Here is an 18978-nt window from a genome sequence, read left to right as displayed (position 1 = left end):
TTCTGAAAAGGTGAAAGTTAGCAGGATCTTTCTTCTCAGCCTTAATCATTAACTTTGCAAAGAAATACCTCCCTTATTCCCTTTTATACTCTGATAGATTTATCTTCCACCTTATTAAAGCGAGAGAGTATAAACTCACACCTGTTGTATATGGAACAGAAGAGGGTGGTCACTGGAAGAGTCACTATTTTCCACTTCCTCTGTTTTAAAAGAAAAACTTTGAAAAGTGGAACTGTTAGAACAATGCGTTCAACAGAATTCTCACATTTTCAACTAAAGCGATTAGTTATGTATTTGTTCTACACTTTTTATACGTGTTGCTCATAAAATGACAGATTCATTCTTAACAACCCCCTGAAACATAACTAACAGATTAATAAAACCAGTTTGGAGTCACAATGCAGTTATAAACTAGGCTGATTTTATCCATCCAAAATCTCAATGTAATTAATCAACATAATTATAATTTTATGTACCTTACATAAATTATATTTTGAGATATGAATTAATCTTTTGTCTCTTTGTCTCTCCTTCAGAGACTGAATCTGTCTCTCATGGCCTATGTGTTTCTCATTGATCTTTAATGTCTATGCCCACTGATTGTAAGGCAAATTCACCATTGCTTAAAGGTTAAATACTGTTTTAAGAAAAGGGCTTCTGCATGTGTACCTGTTTTGAAGTTTACTGGATAAGACAGGTCAGAGAGAAGGGTTTGAAGGCTGTGCACACCCTCTCTCTCCTCCCTGTAGCTCTCCCTGATTTTTCATTTGCCCCATCAGTTTAAGGAGCTCTGCCTACTCCAAAACTCTTCTTTGGATGCTTGTGGAATTGTAAACTTTGAGAACTGAAGACCTTGCTCCATTGTTACCCAATGGTATTGGGAAAGTTTATATGAATGCTATATCATTCTTGAAAATCAATACTTGACAATACTACAAATGTAGGTAACCATTAAATGTTTTGGTGTATGGAAGTATTTTAAATTATATATATATATATATTCTAGATTATAAATTGATTAAAAGAGGTGGGCTGATCTTTGCAGCTGTTTTGTTCTGTTTGGGCATGTTTATCATATTCAGTGAGTGTCTAGATTTATGCAATCTGCTGGATGTCTTGTACTCCCTGCTTAAAACATTTAATTTGAATGGTATTAAAGAATACTATCAAACAAAAATATGTAAATGCACAGCCATAGTTTCTTCCTCTAATAAAAGGCAAAAAGCTGAACTGTGGAAACAAGGCAGCATCTAATTAAGACATATAAAGACAAACACATATACAATTCAAAAGATAGCGCACACAGTTACTGTACTTCTTGATGTATTTTTTCTGTAGGCTTGAGGACATTGGTGAACTATGACCTCTCCTTTGACAATTCACTGTAAGCAAGCAAGCACACCTGCATTAAAGGTGTGATCAGTATTTTTGATGTATGTCTTAGACTTACACTGACACATAGTGGCATGGATGCAGCAACATTTAAACTTGATGATGCAGTTACCAATGCCATTTTAGAAATTCACTATTCACAGTCAGCCATGACTAATTTCATCCATGTCCGAAGTGTCCAATAACACGTAGGTTACTGAGATTTTGTGAGAAGTATTCGGCTGGTCATGTGATCCTAACATGGCATCCCCCATGAGGGGACCATCTACATGTAAAACAGCTTTTACAAGGTTACTGATATGACTGGAGTCTTCATCTCATGTCAGTTTCAAAAATTAATATCCATTTTTATAGCAGTATAACCCTAACTCTAAGGACATTTTTACTGAGTCCACTTTTAACATACAGGTTTATAAAGGTTCTCCCTCTATATATTTATTTGATTCTAACCAATCAAAGATTTTTTTTTATAGTTCCTAAATGTTTGTAGGAGGACTGAACTTTACTTGCTATTACCTATATATCTTATCCAGATCACATGTCGTTTAGAGTTTATCCATTTTACCACACAAAAGTGCATCATATTACATACTTTCTGTTAAAAAAAGATGGGCTATGGATGTACACATATTTCTAAATAAATAAATAAAAAAATGAAAAAAAAAAATGAAAACAATATATCAGGCAACACATCAGAATACATCATGTATCAAGAAATGAATGTCAAGCATTTCTGCTGAGAAAGTTCATCAGGCTTTTAAAAGTCTTTCCCACTTCCTTACAGTTTAGTTTACACCTCAGACAAACTTACTGAAAAAAGAGATACACAATAGATGTGTCAAATATTAAAAAATGCCTTTATTAAAAAAATATTTAAAAATGATTCATGACAACACTTTGACCCATCTTCTTTGTATCAAAGAAGAATCGTGTGTTGATGGTCAAGGACAACATTTGCAGTTCTCATTAATTTTGAACCTCAGCAAATTATTTCACCAATGATGACCATTCCATGGTCTGTGCAGATCACAATCTAAATGTACATACAGAACATTACGCAAGGAACTTTATGAATTAAATCATAGGTACTGGATGCTGTCTATGTAAAAAAAAAAAAAAAAAGAATCACCTGACAATTATTATGTATCCCAAGGATTTCATGTTGGATTTACTCCAATTTAATATTGTTGGATTTGTTTGTGATCATGTATAGGCCTACTGTTCTAGTTTACACACACTAGAACAGTATACATGATCACAATCAAATCCAACAACATAAATCACTCTGTCTTTGCAAGGATGCGGGTTCGCCTTTATGTCTGGCCTTACGTTCGCGTGCGCGCGCTCGAGCTCGGCTCTTGTCATTGGCTCAGCTCTGTGATGTTGTCCAAACGCCACACTGGGCGAGTCTCTTGTCTGTCTCAGATACTCTCTTTTATCCTCATTAAAGGAGAGAGAGAAAGAATACAGTTGATGAAAGTTGGGTTGGGGTGGAGGACCGCATTATTTGGAGGCTTGAAAAAACACTTTCACCCTCACGCACAATGTAAATATCTTAGTTAAGTCATATGTTGCCCAGATTACTGGTGATCTGGCTACGAAACTGGATGTTGAGTCTCGCGGTAAATGCATTGCTGCGTGCCGTCTGTATACGTCGGTGAATTTTATGACCACAACAAAGGGATTACAATTAACCAAAGCCAATGTGGTTGTGCCATACTAAGGTATTAAAACAATAAATTTTCTCCGCGGAAACAACTGGCCTCCGATAATGGACATTTCTTTGTTTGGATATGGTAAACCTTCGGTGGATTTTGAGAGCCGTTTCTATATTTGCCTCTGACCAAATATCTCTTGGAAACTGCAAGTCTGTCACGCGAATGAAACAAAAATCAAAGAACCTGCGAGGGATTTAATGTCATCGGCCTTTTGTGCAGTCTTGTGGCCTTTTCCTTCTCTCTGATATATAACAAACAACATTGGCCGAGCCGGTTGTAAGCCTTGTCCCTCTGGCTTGAAAGAAGAAGAGGCTTTCAGAAGGGAAGGAGAGGACGGAGAAAGACACTGGTATGTATTTCCCGAAATGTTTCGATTTTAGATTGCAACTACGACGTGACAGTCATTGTAGCCTATTTTAGGAAGCCTACAAGTCGAGTCTGTAACGAGGAGTGGAGTAGTAGAGAATGGAAATTGGATTAAAGTGAGTGATCTCTATTGTGCAGACAGCGCCTTAATTGGTTGCTCACACTAATTTATCTCAACACTTTTTATTGCACAGGGCTACTGAGATCTAGTTATCATCTACAATCTCGCAGGGTTTTAAATCGGCAGTCTAGATTTTCACGTGGTGTGCACCTTTTTAAATGGCTGGTCAGAATTGTAGGGAACGTATTTGTATTATATATTTGCGATTTGCATTATACACTATTTTTTAAGTGCTTAGTCGCATGTTGCTTTTAATTTAACGGCCTGCTTTATTTAAAAAATGCCACAGACTGTGTAATTTCTGTAGAACAACCACCTCCAGCTGAACCGCTCTAGAATGGCAGTTCTTCTGAAGCATGACATACACATTACATAGCTGGTATTAATATGGGATGAATATAGTATCAAAATTATTCACAAATGCCTAAACACTTATCCATCAATTTAATAAATGTCATGCATGCATCTTACTATCCACACACAAATGCCTTTAAACAAATGTGTCTGTGAAATTTCAAATGAAATGAATGTGCACCTATTTGTACAAATAGAGACATATTTGTGAATATGAATGTTCCCTTTTGTACAATTAAATCATAGTTGTTGATGCAACCAAATGAAGATGTTCCAAAAGAAACACAAAATGGTCTTGTGAAGTATTGAATGTGCATTTTTGGATCGGGTGGTATGCGTGCATTCATTGACGTCTTTTTGTGTGTTCTGTTTCATTCATTTCGAATTTTGACTTCCTTTCCACTGGTTTTGCCTTGCACGATCAATGTGTAACTTTATGTAATAAAAGAAGCTATCACTAGATGGCGGTCTCATTTTACATCTATACCATCAGGCGGGGTGTGGTTTATTCACATGGTCACTCCGCATGTGCAGTTCACAAGCGCCACTTCAAACAAACAGCGTCTGAAATCAGCAGAAAGAATCAAAGGTTTGTCTAAATTTTCTCATATATAACTAGGGCTGCCCCCCTGATTATCGACCAAAGGTTAGTCGATGAGAAGAGTCTTGGTCGACCAAGTTTTGATTGGTCGCAGAAAAAATCCACATAAAAACGATGAACACGGTATTACTGCTGGTTGGACATTAGGTGGTACTATGTGGTAATTTTTATTAAGGGTTAAGCCTTCACAATAAAGCAAGACACCTTGATTTCAAACTTAGAACTTTATTTGTTATTTATTTTAACTAAACATTCAAATGAAACCGTAAAAAAAATAAGTACAATTAAAATGTGTGTTGTTCAACTTTTTGAAAGATTGTTTACAACAGTTGTCAACATCTCCCTGACAAAGAACCTGCTTCATCTGTGCATTCTCTACCAGTCGGGTATTTCGTTATCTGGGAAAATACATTGTGTGTGAATAAATTTGTTTTGTTCTGTTCCCTCCTTCACGATAAAAAACTTAAATCAAATACATTTCTAAATTAAAATTTCAGTCCAAACAAAACGAAAAAGCACTTAAAACAATGAAGTGATAAAATAATAATATATATACACCTTTCCATTTACTGTCAGCCAAGAATCCATCTTAACATCATGGCAGAAAATTACTTGCACAAATGAAGACAGATAAACAATTATAAATGTAAAAATAAAAATTATAATGAGGATAATAATCACTGACATTTTGTTATGTATACCCTGTCTTGTTTCACTGTTGCCCTTTTGTTTGCCATTTTTGTCACTTTTGCATTTCTTAGTTTTCACTTTAGTCCCTTATGTAACTCCATAGTCCCCTTGTTAGCGTTTGTGTTTTCTGTCATTGTTTTCACCTGCCCTCATTAGTTTGCCTTTTGCTTCTGTTAATCACCTTGTTATCTTGTTTGAGTTCTGTTCGTTCATTGGCCCCTTTTTCCCATGTTTATGTATTTATACCCTGTTTCTTTGTTCAGTCCTTGTCTATCGTTGTTTGATGTCAGCCTGGTGTGTGTTTCCTTCCGAGTCCTCTGTTTGTTTACATCGTGTTTAGTTAGCAGTTTTTTATGTTTGATTTCCCCATTGTGGGTTGTTCCTTTGTGTTTACCTGTTTTGTTAATTAAATAAAGTTTAAACTGCGTTTGGATCCGCATCTCCTCGTCTGCCTCGTTGCTCAAGCGTTACAGAACGATAGACCACACATGGATCCAGCAGCTATACGGGCCAAATGCCGGCTGCTCAACTTGCGGCAAGAAGACCAGCCTTTGGGTAGACCACGCTCTCTACTTTCTCCTCCTGGCGACCTTTACGGACTTCCCGGACTCCGCATTGGTGGTTTTTTTTAAGGACAGCTTAAATCCCTCGCTGAGGGAGCGGGTGCCACAGGCAACGCCCGGCTGCACTCTCCGCGACTACCTGGAGATGACCCTACTAGCGTGCAGCTCACCGCTCCCTGTCACACCAGCCTCACCTGTCAGCGAGCCAGCGGCCACGCATGTCACAGTGAGCAAGCCAGCAGCCACGCATGTTACAGTGAGCGAGCCAGCGGCCACGCATGTCACAGTGAGCGAGCCAGCGGCCACGCATGTCACAGTGAGCGAACCAGCGCCTACGGCCTCTACCGTCAGTGAGCCTGAGCCCTCGTCAACCACGGCCAGCGAGCCTGAAGCCACGCTGACCAGGAACAGCATCCCAGCTTCGCCAGTCGCATCAGCCCGGAGGAAGAGGAGAAAGGGAGTGGTCTCTGCACTCCAGCCTCGGCCTGCCGCAGCCCCATGCCCTAAACCCCCCTTGGCTCTGCCCTCAGCGCCCGGCGAACCCAAGCCGGCACATACCACGGTAACCCAGCCAGAGCCTGTAGCCTCAGACGTCAGTGAGCCAGTGCCGATAGCCTCAAACGTCAGTGTGCCAGTGCCTGTAGCCTCGACCGTCCCTGAGCCAGCGCCTGTAGCCTCGACCGTCCCTGAGCCAGCGCCTGTAGCCTCGACCGTCCCTGAGCCAGCGCCTGTAGCCAGGACCGTCCAAGAGCCAGCGCCAGTGGTCATGCCCATCCTAGAGCCAGCGCCTCCCGAGCCTTCCAGGGCTCCGCCTCCCGAGCCTCCCAAGTCTCTCAAGTCTCTCGAGTCTTCCAGGGCTCCTCCTCCCGAGCTTTCCAGAGCTCCGCCTTCCGAGTTTCCCGAGCTTTCCAGAGCTCCGCCTTCCGAGTTTCCCGAGCTTTCCAGAGCTCCGCCTTCCGAGTTTCCCGAGCTTTCCAGAGCTCCGCCTTCCGAGCTTTCCAGAGCTCCGCCTTCCGAGTTTCCCGAGCTTTCCAGAGCTCCGCCTTCCGAGTTTCCAGAGCTCCGCCTTCCGAGTTTCCAGAGCTCCGCCTTCCGAGTTTCCCGAGCTTTCCAGAGCTCCGCCTTCCGAGTTTCCCGAGCTTTCCAGAGCTCCGCCTTCCGAGCTTTCCAGAGCTCCGCCTTCCGAGCTTTCTAGAGCTCCGCCTTCCGAGCTTTCCAGAGCTCCACCTTCCGAGCTTTCCAGAGCTCCGCCTCCTGGGCTTTCCAGAGCCCCGCCTTCTGAGCTTCCTGAGCTTTCCAGAGCTCCGCCTCTCGAGCTTTCCAGAGCTCCGCCCCACGACCTTCCCAGGGCTCCACCTCTCAAGCCTCTCGAGCCTTCCAGGGCTCCACCCCTCAAGCCTCTCACGTCTTCCAGGGCTCCGTCTCTCAAGCCTCCCGAGCTTCCCAGAGCTCCGCCCTCCGAGCTTCCCAGAGCTCCACCTCTCAAGCCTCTCGAGCCTTCCAGGGCTCCGCCTCTCAAGCCTCTCAAGCCTGCCAGGGCTCCGTCTCTCAAGCCTCCCGAGCTTTCCAGAGCTCCTCCTCCCGAGCCTCCTGGGGCTCCGCCTCTCAAGCCTCTCGAGCCTCCCAGGGCTCTGCCTCTCGAACCTCTCGAGCCTTCCAGGGCTCCGCCTTCCAGGCCTCTCGAGCCACCCAGGGCTCCGCCTCTCGAGCCTTCCAGGGCTCCGCCCCCCGAGTCTCCTACGGCTCCGCCCCCAGAGCCTCTTGAGCCTCCTGCGGCTCCGCCTCTCGAGCCTCCTGCGGCTCCGCCTCCGGGGCCTCCTGCGGCTCCGTCCCCAGAGCCTCCTACGGCTCCGCTTCCAGAGCCTCCTATGGCTCCGCCTCTCGAGCCACTCAAGCCTTCGACGGCTCCGCCCTCAGAGCCTCCCGAGCCTCCTACGGCTCCGCCTCTCGAGCCACTCAAGCCTTCGACGGCACCGCCCTCAGAGCCTCCCGAGCCTCCTACGGCTCCGCCACTCGAGCCACTCAAGCCTTCGACGGCTCCGCCCTCAGAGCCTCCCGAGCCTCCTATGGCTCCACCTCCCGAGCCTCCTACAGCTCCGCCTCTCGAGCCACTCAAGCCTTCAACGGCTCCACCCTCAGAGCTTCCTACGTCTCTGCCCCCAGAGACTCCAGAGCCTTCCTGGTCTCTGTTCCTAAAGCCTCCCACAGCGCCGCCTACCTCGGCTCCACCTCCTGAGCCTCCTTCAGCTCCACCTCCTGAGCCCCCCTCAGCTCTGCCTTCTGGGCCTTCTGAGCCATCACCTCCCTCGGCTCCGCCTCAGAGGTCCTCCTTGGCTCCGCCTCACGCGGCTCCGCCGGCCTCCCCTGTGGCCACTCCATCTCCTAGGCCACCAAAACCGGCCTCTGTCCTGTGGTCACCTCCCATGTCCCCTGAACCGGCCCTTGGCCCACGACCACCTCCCAGGCCACCAAAGCCGGCCTCTATCCTGTGGCCTCCTCCCAGGCCTCCTGACCCGGTCCCTGTCCTGTGGCCTCCTCCCAGGGCTTCTGACCCTGTTCCCGTCCTGTGGCCTCTTCCCAGACCTCCTGACCCAGTCCCAGTCCCGTGGCCTCTTCCCAGGCCCCCTGACCCAGTCCCTGTCCTGTGGCCTCCACCCAGGCCTCCTGACCCTGTTCCCGTCCTGAGGCCTCCCCCCTGGCCTCCTGACCCTGTCCTTGCCCTGTGGCCAGCTCCCAGGCCTCCTGCACCTACCCTTGCCCGGTGGCCAGCTCCCAGACCATCGAAACCTGTCCCTGCCCGGTCGATACCTCCCTGGCCCCCTAACCCTGTCCCTTTGTGCCAGCCCGGTGGCCAGCTCCCAGACCATCGAAACCTGTCCCTGCCCGGTCGATACCTCCCTGGCCCCCTAACCCTGTCCCTTTGTGCCCCCAGGGACTGCCTAATGGGCCCCGTGGACTGTCTCATCTCCATTTGTGCCCTCGTGGACTGTCTCATTTCCCCCCTGGACTTCCTGTCTGCCCCTTGCACCTCCATGACCTGCCTGTCTTGCCCTCTGTGCCCCCTGGACTTCCTGCCTGCCCATTGTGCCCCCCTGGTCTGTCTGTTTGCCCCTGGTGCCCTCATGTTGTTTTTGTGGGTTTTTGTCTTTTGTTTTTTGTCTTCTAGGATCGTCTGGAAGCCGATCCTTTGAGGGGGGGCTCTGTTATGTATACCCTGTCTTGTTTCACTGTTGCCCTTTTGTTTGCCATTTTTGTCACTTTTGCATTTCTTAGTTTTCACTTTAGTCCCTTATGTAACTCCATAGTCCCCTTGTTAGCGTTACGTGTTTTCTGTCATTGTTTTCACCTGCCCTCATTAGTTTGCCTTTTGCTTCTGTTAATCACCTTGTTATCTTGTTTGAGTTCTGTTAGTTCATTGGCCCCTTTTTCCCATGTTTATGTATTTATACCCTGTTTCTTTGTTCAGTCCTTGTCTATCGTTGTTTGATGTCAGCCTGGTGTGTGTTTCCTTCCGTGTCCTCTGTTTGTTTACATCGTGTTTAGTTAGCAGTTTTTTATGTTTGATTTCCCCATTGTGGGTTGTTCCTTTGTGTTTACCTGTTTTGTTAATTAAATAAAGTTTAAACTGTGTTTGGATCCGCATCTCCTCGTCTGCCTCGTTGCTCACCTGTTTTGTTAATTAAATAAAGTTTAAACTGCGTTTGGATCCGCATCTCCTCGTCTGCCTCGTTGCTCAAGCGTTACACATTTAAATCAAAGTTCGAGGTGAACGTGTTTTTGTATTATTTTATATTGTAGGCCATAAGCAGTGGTGGAAAGAGTACTGAAAAAGCATACTCAAGTAAAAGTACTGTTACTTGTCAAAAAATGTAGTGAGAGTAGAGTAAAAGTACCTGTCCTAAATACTACTCAAAGTAGGAGTAAAAAGTAGCCCTTTTAAAAGTACTCAAGAGTAGTGAGTAGTGAGTATTATGCTATGAATGTTAGTCCACCTTATACCCTGCAAATTGAAAATGTAGCTTACTCTTTTATCACAGATTCATAGAAAAAGAAAAAAGAAACAATATTTCTCCAACAGTTTTATTTTTGACTGCTAGCACTAAAAATACAGCCATGTAATATTTGAGAAAGCAACCAATAATCTGGTAACATTTATGACAACCATTCTGTAGAGATTTTCTTGCAGGTTAATTGAAAAAGGTTGCAAAGCATTGTACATTAACAATTTCACATAAAAGGTGAGCCGGTAGCACAAATTGGATTAATAAAGTGAATATAACATGCAATAACTGACAAAGTCTCTCAACATGAACGCAGACTTGCAGCGATTTTAATGTAGGGGTCAACAACGAGCTTACATTTTGAATTTGTTGTTCAGTTTTACAATGAGCTGATTCTCAAAATTTGTACTGTCCAGCCTTGCTCGTCTAGCTGACGCATCCACCACCACTCTTCCTCCCTCGGGCTCTTCCTCCATGATTAAAATAAATTGGCGCCAGGTGTCTCGAAGTCTGTTGATGCTGGTTTGATGCAAAGTTTTCCGCACGCGATTTGATTTGACGGGAATCACACATGGAGTCACATGACTTATTATAAAAATAATAAATATTAATATAAATGTAGCGACGCCAGGTTCAGGGAAAATAGTGCAGTAAAAGTACCGATACAGCACTTAAAATGTACTCAAGTAAAAGTAAAAGTACACTGTTTTTAAACTACTTCAAAAAGTACAATTCCTAAAAAAAACTACTCAATTACAGTAACGAGAGTATTTGTAATTCGTTACTTTACACCACTGGCCATAAGCTGCAGACTTGATCACAATAAACAGCTCTGAGGAAATACATTTATGCATTTGGCAGATGCTTTTATCCAAAGCGACTTAGTGCACTTATTAAAGGGACAATCTCCCCAGAGCAACCTGGAGTTAAGTGCCTTGCTCAAGGACACAATGGTGGTGGCTGTGGGGATCGAACCAACGACCTTCTGATTAACGGTTATGTGCTTTAGCCGACTACACCACCACCACTCACTCATAAAGTGAACTGATTACAAAGCACCTCCTGAGCTGAGATGTCTGAGATCATTTGCAGCACTCATAGATAATAGTGTTGTTGCAAAAAAAAAACATGAAAAAAACCAGAAATAAAGACTGAGAACCTTTTAGATGCGCTTTGTTCCACAAGACTGCATACCTCCGTATCAGCGTGTCATACATGCGCATAGATGGCTTTTCTGTCATTTGTTCTTAATAATATAATAAAGTGTTTCTTCAAGCGCATGTCTGTGTTCTGCAGGGTGCAAATTATTTGTAATAATAATTTGATAATAATAGCCTAATAATAATAACTTAATACATAATATCATCAAAGGCATCAGCTATTGGTGATCACACTGACCATCATTGATCCTCGAGATCATTGTCCGTCGGCACAACCCTAATGTGTATTTCTCTCTATAAATTAACAAATCTTCAGACAGTCTTCTTGCTGGTTTTTCCAACACATTCAGAATCATTACAGCTTTTGCCGATGTTGCTGCGGCTCGCTTCGTGCGTGCGCTTGAAAAATGTATATTTTAAAGGCTCATTATTACGGTATGCAATGGAAAATAACTGTTTGTGTATTCAAAGCATGAGTACAATTCTTAATGTAGTAGATTCCAATAGGGCTGGGCAGAATGGAATAAAGTTTAAATCGGTAGAAATGTTTCTATGTTGTGGTATGCATATTTAGATGCATGGAATGCTCCACTTGGATGAAGGTGAGACTGATGGTGAGAGAGACGGACAAACAAACATGAAGCTAGATGAATAAACAGAATGCATGACTCAGAAACAAGTCAATTGCAGGAGGAAGAATGTATAATGCATTAAAAGGTGCAGTCTCATGTTATTGGATAATAGCCCTGTTTATGATGTGCATGTTCACAGAGCGTGCCTCAGCTGCTGTTATTTACCATTGCCACATTCAAGCTTTCCTACTGTTCTCTTGCAAGCATGGAGAGAGAAGTGATCGCAATTACATTAGGAATTAATAAATAACACCTTTGTCAACAGTGCATTTATATCAAGTAGACTATATAGTTATCAAAACGCTTTCCAGTATCTAATGGCAGACAAATTCCAAAACAAAATTGTGGTTGAGGGCTTTGCTTCAGAATCAAAGCAAATGCTTATAATGAGATAGAAAATCTTATTTGTGCTTGTATTAATAAGCTATGCAGAGCAGATAAAACGGATAAAGTATTATTTTTTATATTTAATTATTGCTAACATTTTTCATTGTAATGGACATGACAGGTCTTCCATAGGCTACATTGGATTTCATTTTAAATAAAGTTTTTGTTTTTGTTGTTCCATCAAATTGTGTAGGCTATATTCCATATAGGGTTGCAACGGTATGAGATTTTCACGGTATGATAACCGTCTCAGAAAATATCACTGTTTCACGGTATACGGTATTACACAATTAGTATTATCAGTGAAAACAGAAGGGTTATTTTATTCATTTATTTTGCGCAAACACTTTATTATAATTGAAGTGTAAAAAAGTGTCCTGAAAAAATAAGAAAGCTAACAGAATCCATCCATCCATCCATCTTCAACCGCTTATCCGAAGTCGTGTCGTGGGGGCAGCTGCTCCAGCAGGGGGCCCCAAACTTTCCTATCCCGAGCCACATTAACCAGCTCTGACTGGGGGACCCCGAGGCGTTCCTAGGCCAGTGTGGAGATGTAATCTCTCCACCTAATCCTGGGTCTTCCCCAAGGCCTCCTCCCAGCTGGACGTGCCTGAAACATCTCCCTAGGGAGGCGGCAAGGGGGCATCCTTACCAGATGCCCAAACCACCTCAACTGACTCCTTTCGATGCAAAGGAGCAGCGGCTCTACTCCGAGCTCCTCACGGATGACTGAGCTCCTCACCCTATCTCTAAGGGAGAAGCCCGCCACCCTTCTGAGAAAGCCCATTTCGGCCGCTTGTACTCGCGACCTAGTTCTTTCGGTCATGACCCAGCCTTCATGACCATAGGTGAGGGTAGGAACAAAAATTGACCGGTAGATCGAGAGCTTTGCCTTCCGGCTCAGCTCTCTTTTCGTGACAACGGTGCAATAGAGCGAGTGCAATACCGCCCCCGCTGCCCCGATTCTCCGGCCAACCTCCCGCTCCATTGTCCCCTCACTCGTGAACAAGACCCCGAGGTACTTGAACTCCTTCACTTGGGGCAATACCTCCTCCCCTAACAGAATTATAATATAAATCGAATTATAAAAATGATAAAAAAATATCATGTAACTAGAACATGTTATATAACTAAAGCATGTTAGCATAACATGTTAAATTACCTACTAAATGAAAAATAACATCAGCTGTGTGAGCTTTTAAAGTAATCTCCTCTGATTATTAACAGTTAACATATACAGTACTGTAGGTGCGACTGCGCAGCCAGACTTTTTTAACTCAGGGGTTCTCAACTGGTTTTGCTTCAGGACAGATTTTACATTGGAAATCAAGTGTCGACCTGCCATAGGTCAAACATAACCTGTATTTAATGTATCCTGGGTTGCATTTCCTTTTATGTTGCATAGTTTTGTTCATGGTTTTCCAGTACAAGGACATGCATCAAGTGACATTATTTTTGTAGTTGATGTCAATAACAAAATTTAAAGGAAGTTTTCTCTCCCCCTTTTAAAAATTGAATTGAACATATATTTACTTATATGAGTCCATTGTTATCACGTTTGTTTCCTAATTTGAAACATAATTCAACATAGATATTACACAGGAGGAAAGGCTCCTCATTACAATGGTTAGGTCAGTGTAGCTAGACTTAAATAATAGTAATAATAATAATAAATTAATGTATTTATGAAAAATAAGTACTAGCTGAAACACATCTTGAAACTTTAACTGCCACTGTTGATATAAAAGGAGGTCTAATAGATTCTACATTAAGATTATTTCATATGAAACTATAACATTGTCAAAATATAACAGTTTCTTTTACTCATGTATAATCCTGAAACAAATTTGTAAAGGTGATGTGTGTAATTATTAATATTTTGGCACATAGCACAGTTGCTCTTTTCCTCCTCAGTGCTGTTTGGCATGTCGGGCTGCCTACTGTTTGAGAGGTTCAACTTGACTTCCTCGGTAACACTTTAAACTAGAAAAGTCTCACTAGAATTGAAATCGGTCGCATCAGTTTTGATGTCTGCGCTTCCGCAATATCGAGGGAAGCCTGGTTGTTGCACGCGCGCTCCAGAGAGAAGAGCAGATCATGATCGCAAGCTGGTTCCGTTACAATCATGCGGAAGTTCAGATGAGAAGCCTTTAGCTCAGGGGTGGGCAACTATTTTGGTAAAGGGGCCACATCGGGCTTTAAGTAGTGCATAGGGATACAATGTTCTGTATTGATTTGGTTTTTGTATCTTTTAAGCCCAGAAATAGTTGTGTACCCAATTTTCTGATGTGTATCTGTGACTGGGACTATTCTGCAATTGCCTAAAGTATTATATTGCTCTACATAGGTAGATAGTTTTCTATCAGGCATTAAAAAACTGAATAAAGGCTGAGCTCATAAATTAATTTACTATTCTACTTCCCTGTTCATTTATTATTCAATTTAACACACTCTACATCAGGGGTCTGTTTTAATGATAAAATAAATAATAATAATAACATTTTATAGAACGTTTAATGATTTTTGCGTAGCGGGCGAGTTTACTTCTTTTTTTCTAAAACTTTTTTCTTACCCTTTTACATTTTAAAAGGGTCATGATGCGGGTCTCCTCGATGGTTTGACATTCAGCACACAACAGAATAACACAACTGCATGACTATGATAAATGATTACTGCAAGAGTTAGATTAACATACAGGTGCAAAGGGACTTTAACATTTCAAAATTGCACAAATAAAACATACATGTACATATTCATCTCTGGCTTGCTTTTGCTTGCATGTCAATGATGCCGAGATCTACTTTTATATTTAATTTAATCACTGAGAAGGTTTACCGGCAAAATTAGTAGCACCAAAGATCACAAGCAGCCTCAAGAATGGACACAGAGTAGCCGTATAACACTTTTCCTTGAGCAGAATATTGCTGTACAGATCGCTAAGTTTATTCAAAGGGGAAAGCCATATAGAAAAAGCGCACTTGCGTGCATGGTTGCCAGATTGCACAAAATAAGTATAACATTTGGTGGAATATTTCCAATTTGCTTAAGTATAAATCTCAAACTGGGGGCTTTTACGATAAATGAGTCTCTTTTAAACAACCCAATACTAATGTTTAACTTGGGAAGAGTTTATAATCAATATTTGGTGGAATAACCCAGATTTTCAAAGCTTTCATGCAGCTTGGCATGCACTCTACCAGTCTCTCACATTGCTTTTATGTGACTTTATGCCACTCCTGGTGCAAAAATTCAAGCAGCTCTGCTTTGTTTGATGGCTTGTGGCCATCCATCTTCCTCTTCCAGAGGTTTTCAATGGGGTTCTGGTCTGGAGATCGGGTTGGCCATGACAGGGTCTTGATCAGGTGATCCTCCATCCACATCTTGATTGACCTGGCTGTGTGGCATGGAGCACTGTCCTGCTGGGAAAAAAAAACAATCCTCAGAGTTGAGGAACATTATCAGAGCCGAAGGAAGCAAGTTTTCATCCAGGATAAATTTGTACGTGGTTTGAAACATTGATAAATTTTGTCAGTACTTTATATAATAAAAAAAGATTATCTGTTAACTAAAACACATACCTATAAATAGTAAATCCAGAGAAACTGATCATTTTGAAGTGGTCTCTCTCTTTTTTCCAGAGCTGTATGTACGTGATATAGAATTTTGGTCATATCGCCCACACCTACCCAAACACCTGGCACTGTTGTATCCTGTCTCGCAGTCAGAAGCTGTTAATTCTTGGTCTCCTGTAACACAATAAGAGTATCCACACCTTACTGCATTGTTTTGATTGTTTGTTTTGTTTTGTTTTTAAGAATTAAGAAGCATTATTTCAGAAGAACAGCAGCACAGCTAGAAGTGTCTTTACAAAACATGAATCATGCCAATAGACATACCATAAATACCTTTTATATTAAGGTTTGTCTCTCACATTGCTGTTGGGTGACTTTATGCCACTCCTGGCGCAAAAAAATCAAGCAGCTCGGCTTTGTTTGATGACTTGTGGCCATCCTTCTTCCTCTTGATCACATTCCAGAGGGTTTTCAATGGGGTTCAGGTTCTTGATCTACAGGGTCTTGATCTGGTGGTCCTCCATCCACACCTTGATTGACCTGGCTGTGTGGCATGGAGCATCGTCCTGCTGGAAATAAAACAATCCTTAGAGTTGGGGAAAGCAGAAGGAAGCAAGTTTTCTTCTAGGGTAACCTTGTACGTGGTTTTTAAGAATTTTCTTTTTCATGTTATGTAAATGTATTTAGTGAAAACAACTTTTCCAGTAAGGCTATAAAAATGAATTTCAAAAGCATTCTTTAACACTTTTGTGTTATGGCAGACTAGCTCAGTGTTATTCATTAGAAATACAAATGTTATATTAACTTTGTAAACAATGTGTATTACATTTATTCAGTCAGGAGGTATATGGCTGTGAGTTACAGGAAGATCAACAATTGGAGAAATTGTGGTCTCTGCATTACAAAAAGATGGACACAGCTGCAGGGCTTTTATGCAATTGGTAAGACCTAATCTTGTTTCTTTCTGTTATATTTTCTACAGGAATTAACTCATTGTTTTATATACTTATTAATTATTTTAATATGTCCAAATTGCTCTTGCCCTGACTACAGGTACCAGTCCCATACAACTGACACTACACCATGCAGTAGCAATGAGGAAGGGTAACTTCATGTAAAGTGCCAAGTGTGGTGTTCTATTCTATTGTTTTTGTGTGTACATAAAATGTGTAGTTTAAGGACATTGTTTCAAACCAAAGAGAAAAAAGTGAAACTTAATTTTGTTTTACCTGACAAAGACTAATTCAGGTTCAAAACATTGTCTTTACGCTGAACGGTTAGCGTTGTGCAAGCATTTTTCTCCCATTTTTCTATGGATATTAAGTTGCAGATGTGCACCTGCATTTTTGATGAGTTTCAAATGTTGTGTATGTGCATATAAATTCAATAACTCTTCAGCTTTGAGTCTTTTTTATATTGACATGCTTTCTTAAAACTTTAATAAATTCAAATGTCTTGGTAAAACATTAAATGAAAAATGTACAAATTTAAAGGGATAGTTCACCTAAATATGAAAACTATCATAATTTACCCAAGAAAGGAAATTGTAGGCAGTATGTATAGAGACTGACAGCCTCAGTCCCCATTTACTTTCATTACATTGGAAGAAAAGATGTCAACATTTACTGTTTGTGTTCTACAGGGAGGAAAAAATAATCATATAGGTTTGAAACAATATGAGGGTGAGCAAATTATTACAATTTTCATTTTTGGGAGAACAATTATAAGTGCAGCCAAAAGAAGACAATTTTAATTATGTAGGTTAATGTTTATTACACTTTCATTTGAATACATGGAAATATTACTCAAGTCTGACTTTACTTTAGAGAACAATAAAGGAGCATATTATACATTTTAAAAAGTATCCTGTACTGGAGCTGGAAGTTTGGGAGCAGGTTAATCAGTGCTTGAAGTTGGCGGGCATAGCACAGAGAAAAATCTAAGAAAGATAGCAATTAGCCAATGATTAATGTCTGAATCTGAAATAGTATTTAATAGAATTAATATTTATTGCCTTATTGGGGAAATATTTTTTTATTTATATTCCACGATATTTACATGTCCAATTCTTACAACAGCAGATCTTGTACAAACCTTAATATAAAGGTATTTATGGTATGTCTGTTGTTTTTATTCATGTTTTGTAAAGCCACATCTAGCTGTGCTGCTGTTCTTCTGCATTAATGCTTCTTATTTCTTTCAATAAAAACATCAAAACAATGCAGAAAGGTGTGGATACTCTTATTGTGTTATATGAGACCAAGAATAACAGCTTCTGACTGTGAGACAGGATGGAACAGTACCAGGTGTTTGGGTAGGGGTGGGCGCTATGCCAAAAATATATGGTATGGTCATGGTATATATCACAATATAATATTTTTTCCTGGAAATAAATGTTTAATACCATGTGATAGGGGTGGGAGATATAAGCAATAAAGTATATGATAATATTATTAAATTGGTCAATAATTATATGTATGATATGGAATAAAGCCTACATATTTTTCAATTCATAAACCTATAAAAAAAGAATTAGTTCCTTTTTTTTTTATGATGCCCAATGTAGCCTAATGGAAGACCTGTCATGTCCATTGCAATGAAAAACTTTATCAATAAATATTTTAAATAATATTTTATCTGTTTTATCTGCTCCATTACTTTTCAATACAAATGCAAATAGGATTTTCTATCTCATTATAAGCAAAGCCCTCAACCACAATTTTGTTTTGGAATTTGTCTGCCATTAGATACTGGAAACCGTTTTGACAACTATATAGTCTACTTGATATAAATGCACTGTTGACAAAGGTGTTATTTATTAATTACTAATGTAATTGCGATTGCTTCTCTCTCCGTGCTTGAGGGAGAACAGTATGAAAGCTTGAATGTGGCAATGGTAAATAACAGCAGCTGAGGCACGCTCTGTGAACATGCACATCATAAACAGGGCTATTATCCAATAACATGAGACTGCAGCTTTTAATGCAAATATATATTCTTCCTCCTGCATTTGACTTGTTTCTGAGTCATCCTGCATTCTATTTTACAAGGATCGTGAAGTGTAGCATGAGCCTTGACCTGTGGAGTTTCCACGGTGTCATGCACAACAAGCCATGTGATAAGATGCACAGATTGACAGTCTCAGAAGTGGAGGCAACTGAGACTTGTCCTCCGCTACCCGGGTTTAGGTGAGTAACCGCACCACCACAAGGACCTACTAAGTAGTGGGAAATGGGCATTCCAATTTGGGAGAAAAGGGGATAAATAATAATAAAAAAAAGATTGAAATAGCAGACTCCAAAGCTGACCTGGAACAAAGACCAGGTTGGCCAGGTGTTGGAATCTTATTAGCTAGAAAGCTTCTGACATATAACACAAACATACTGCCACCAGGACTTACACTCTAAAATTGGCTTTTTTC

General features: G+C 41.5%; 1 protein-coding gene across 1 annotated transcript in view; it reads left to right on the top strand.

Moving 5' to 3' along the window:
- Nucleotides 1-3413: 3413 nt before the first annotated feature.
- LOC127639698 (rho GTPase-activating protein 35-like) overlaps nucleotides 3414-18978 on the top strand; it is a 31052-nt gene continuing 15487 nt past the window's right edge. The window contains exon 1 of the mRNA XM_052121866.1: nucleotides 3414-3459. The gene's annotated coding sequence lies outside the window, so the exon portion shown is untranslated. The remainder of the gene's footprint in view (nucleotides 3460-18978) is intronic.

The sequence above is a fragment of the Xyrauchen texanus genome, chromosome 4, assembly GCF_025860055.1.
Source record: "Xyrauchen texanus isolate HMW12.3.18 chromosome 4, RBS_HiC_50CHRs, whole genome shotgun sequence".
In the NCBI taxonomy this organism is placed as follows: Eukaryota; Metazoa; Chordata; class Actinopteri; order Cypriniformes; family Catostomidae; genus Xyrauchen; species Xyrauchen texanus.
Note: the sequence above shows the minus strand (reverse complement) of the source record. Positions and strands in the feature narration are given on the sequence as shown.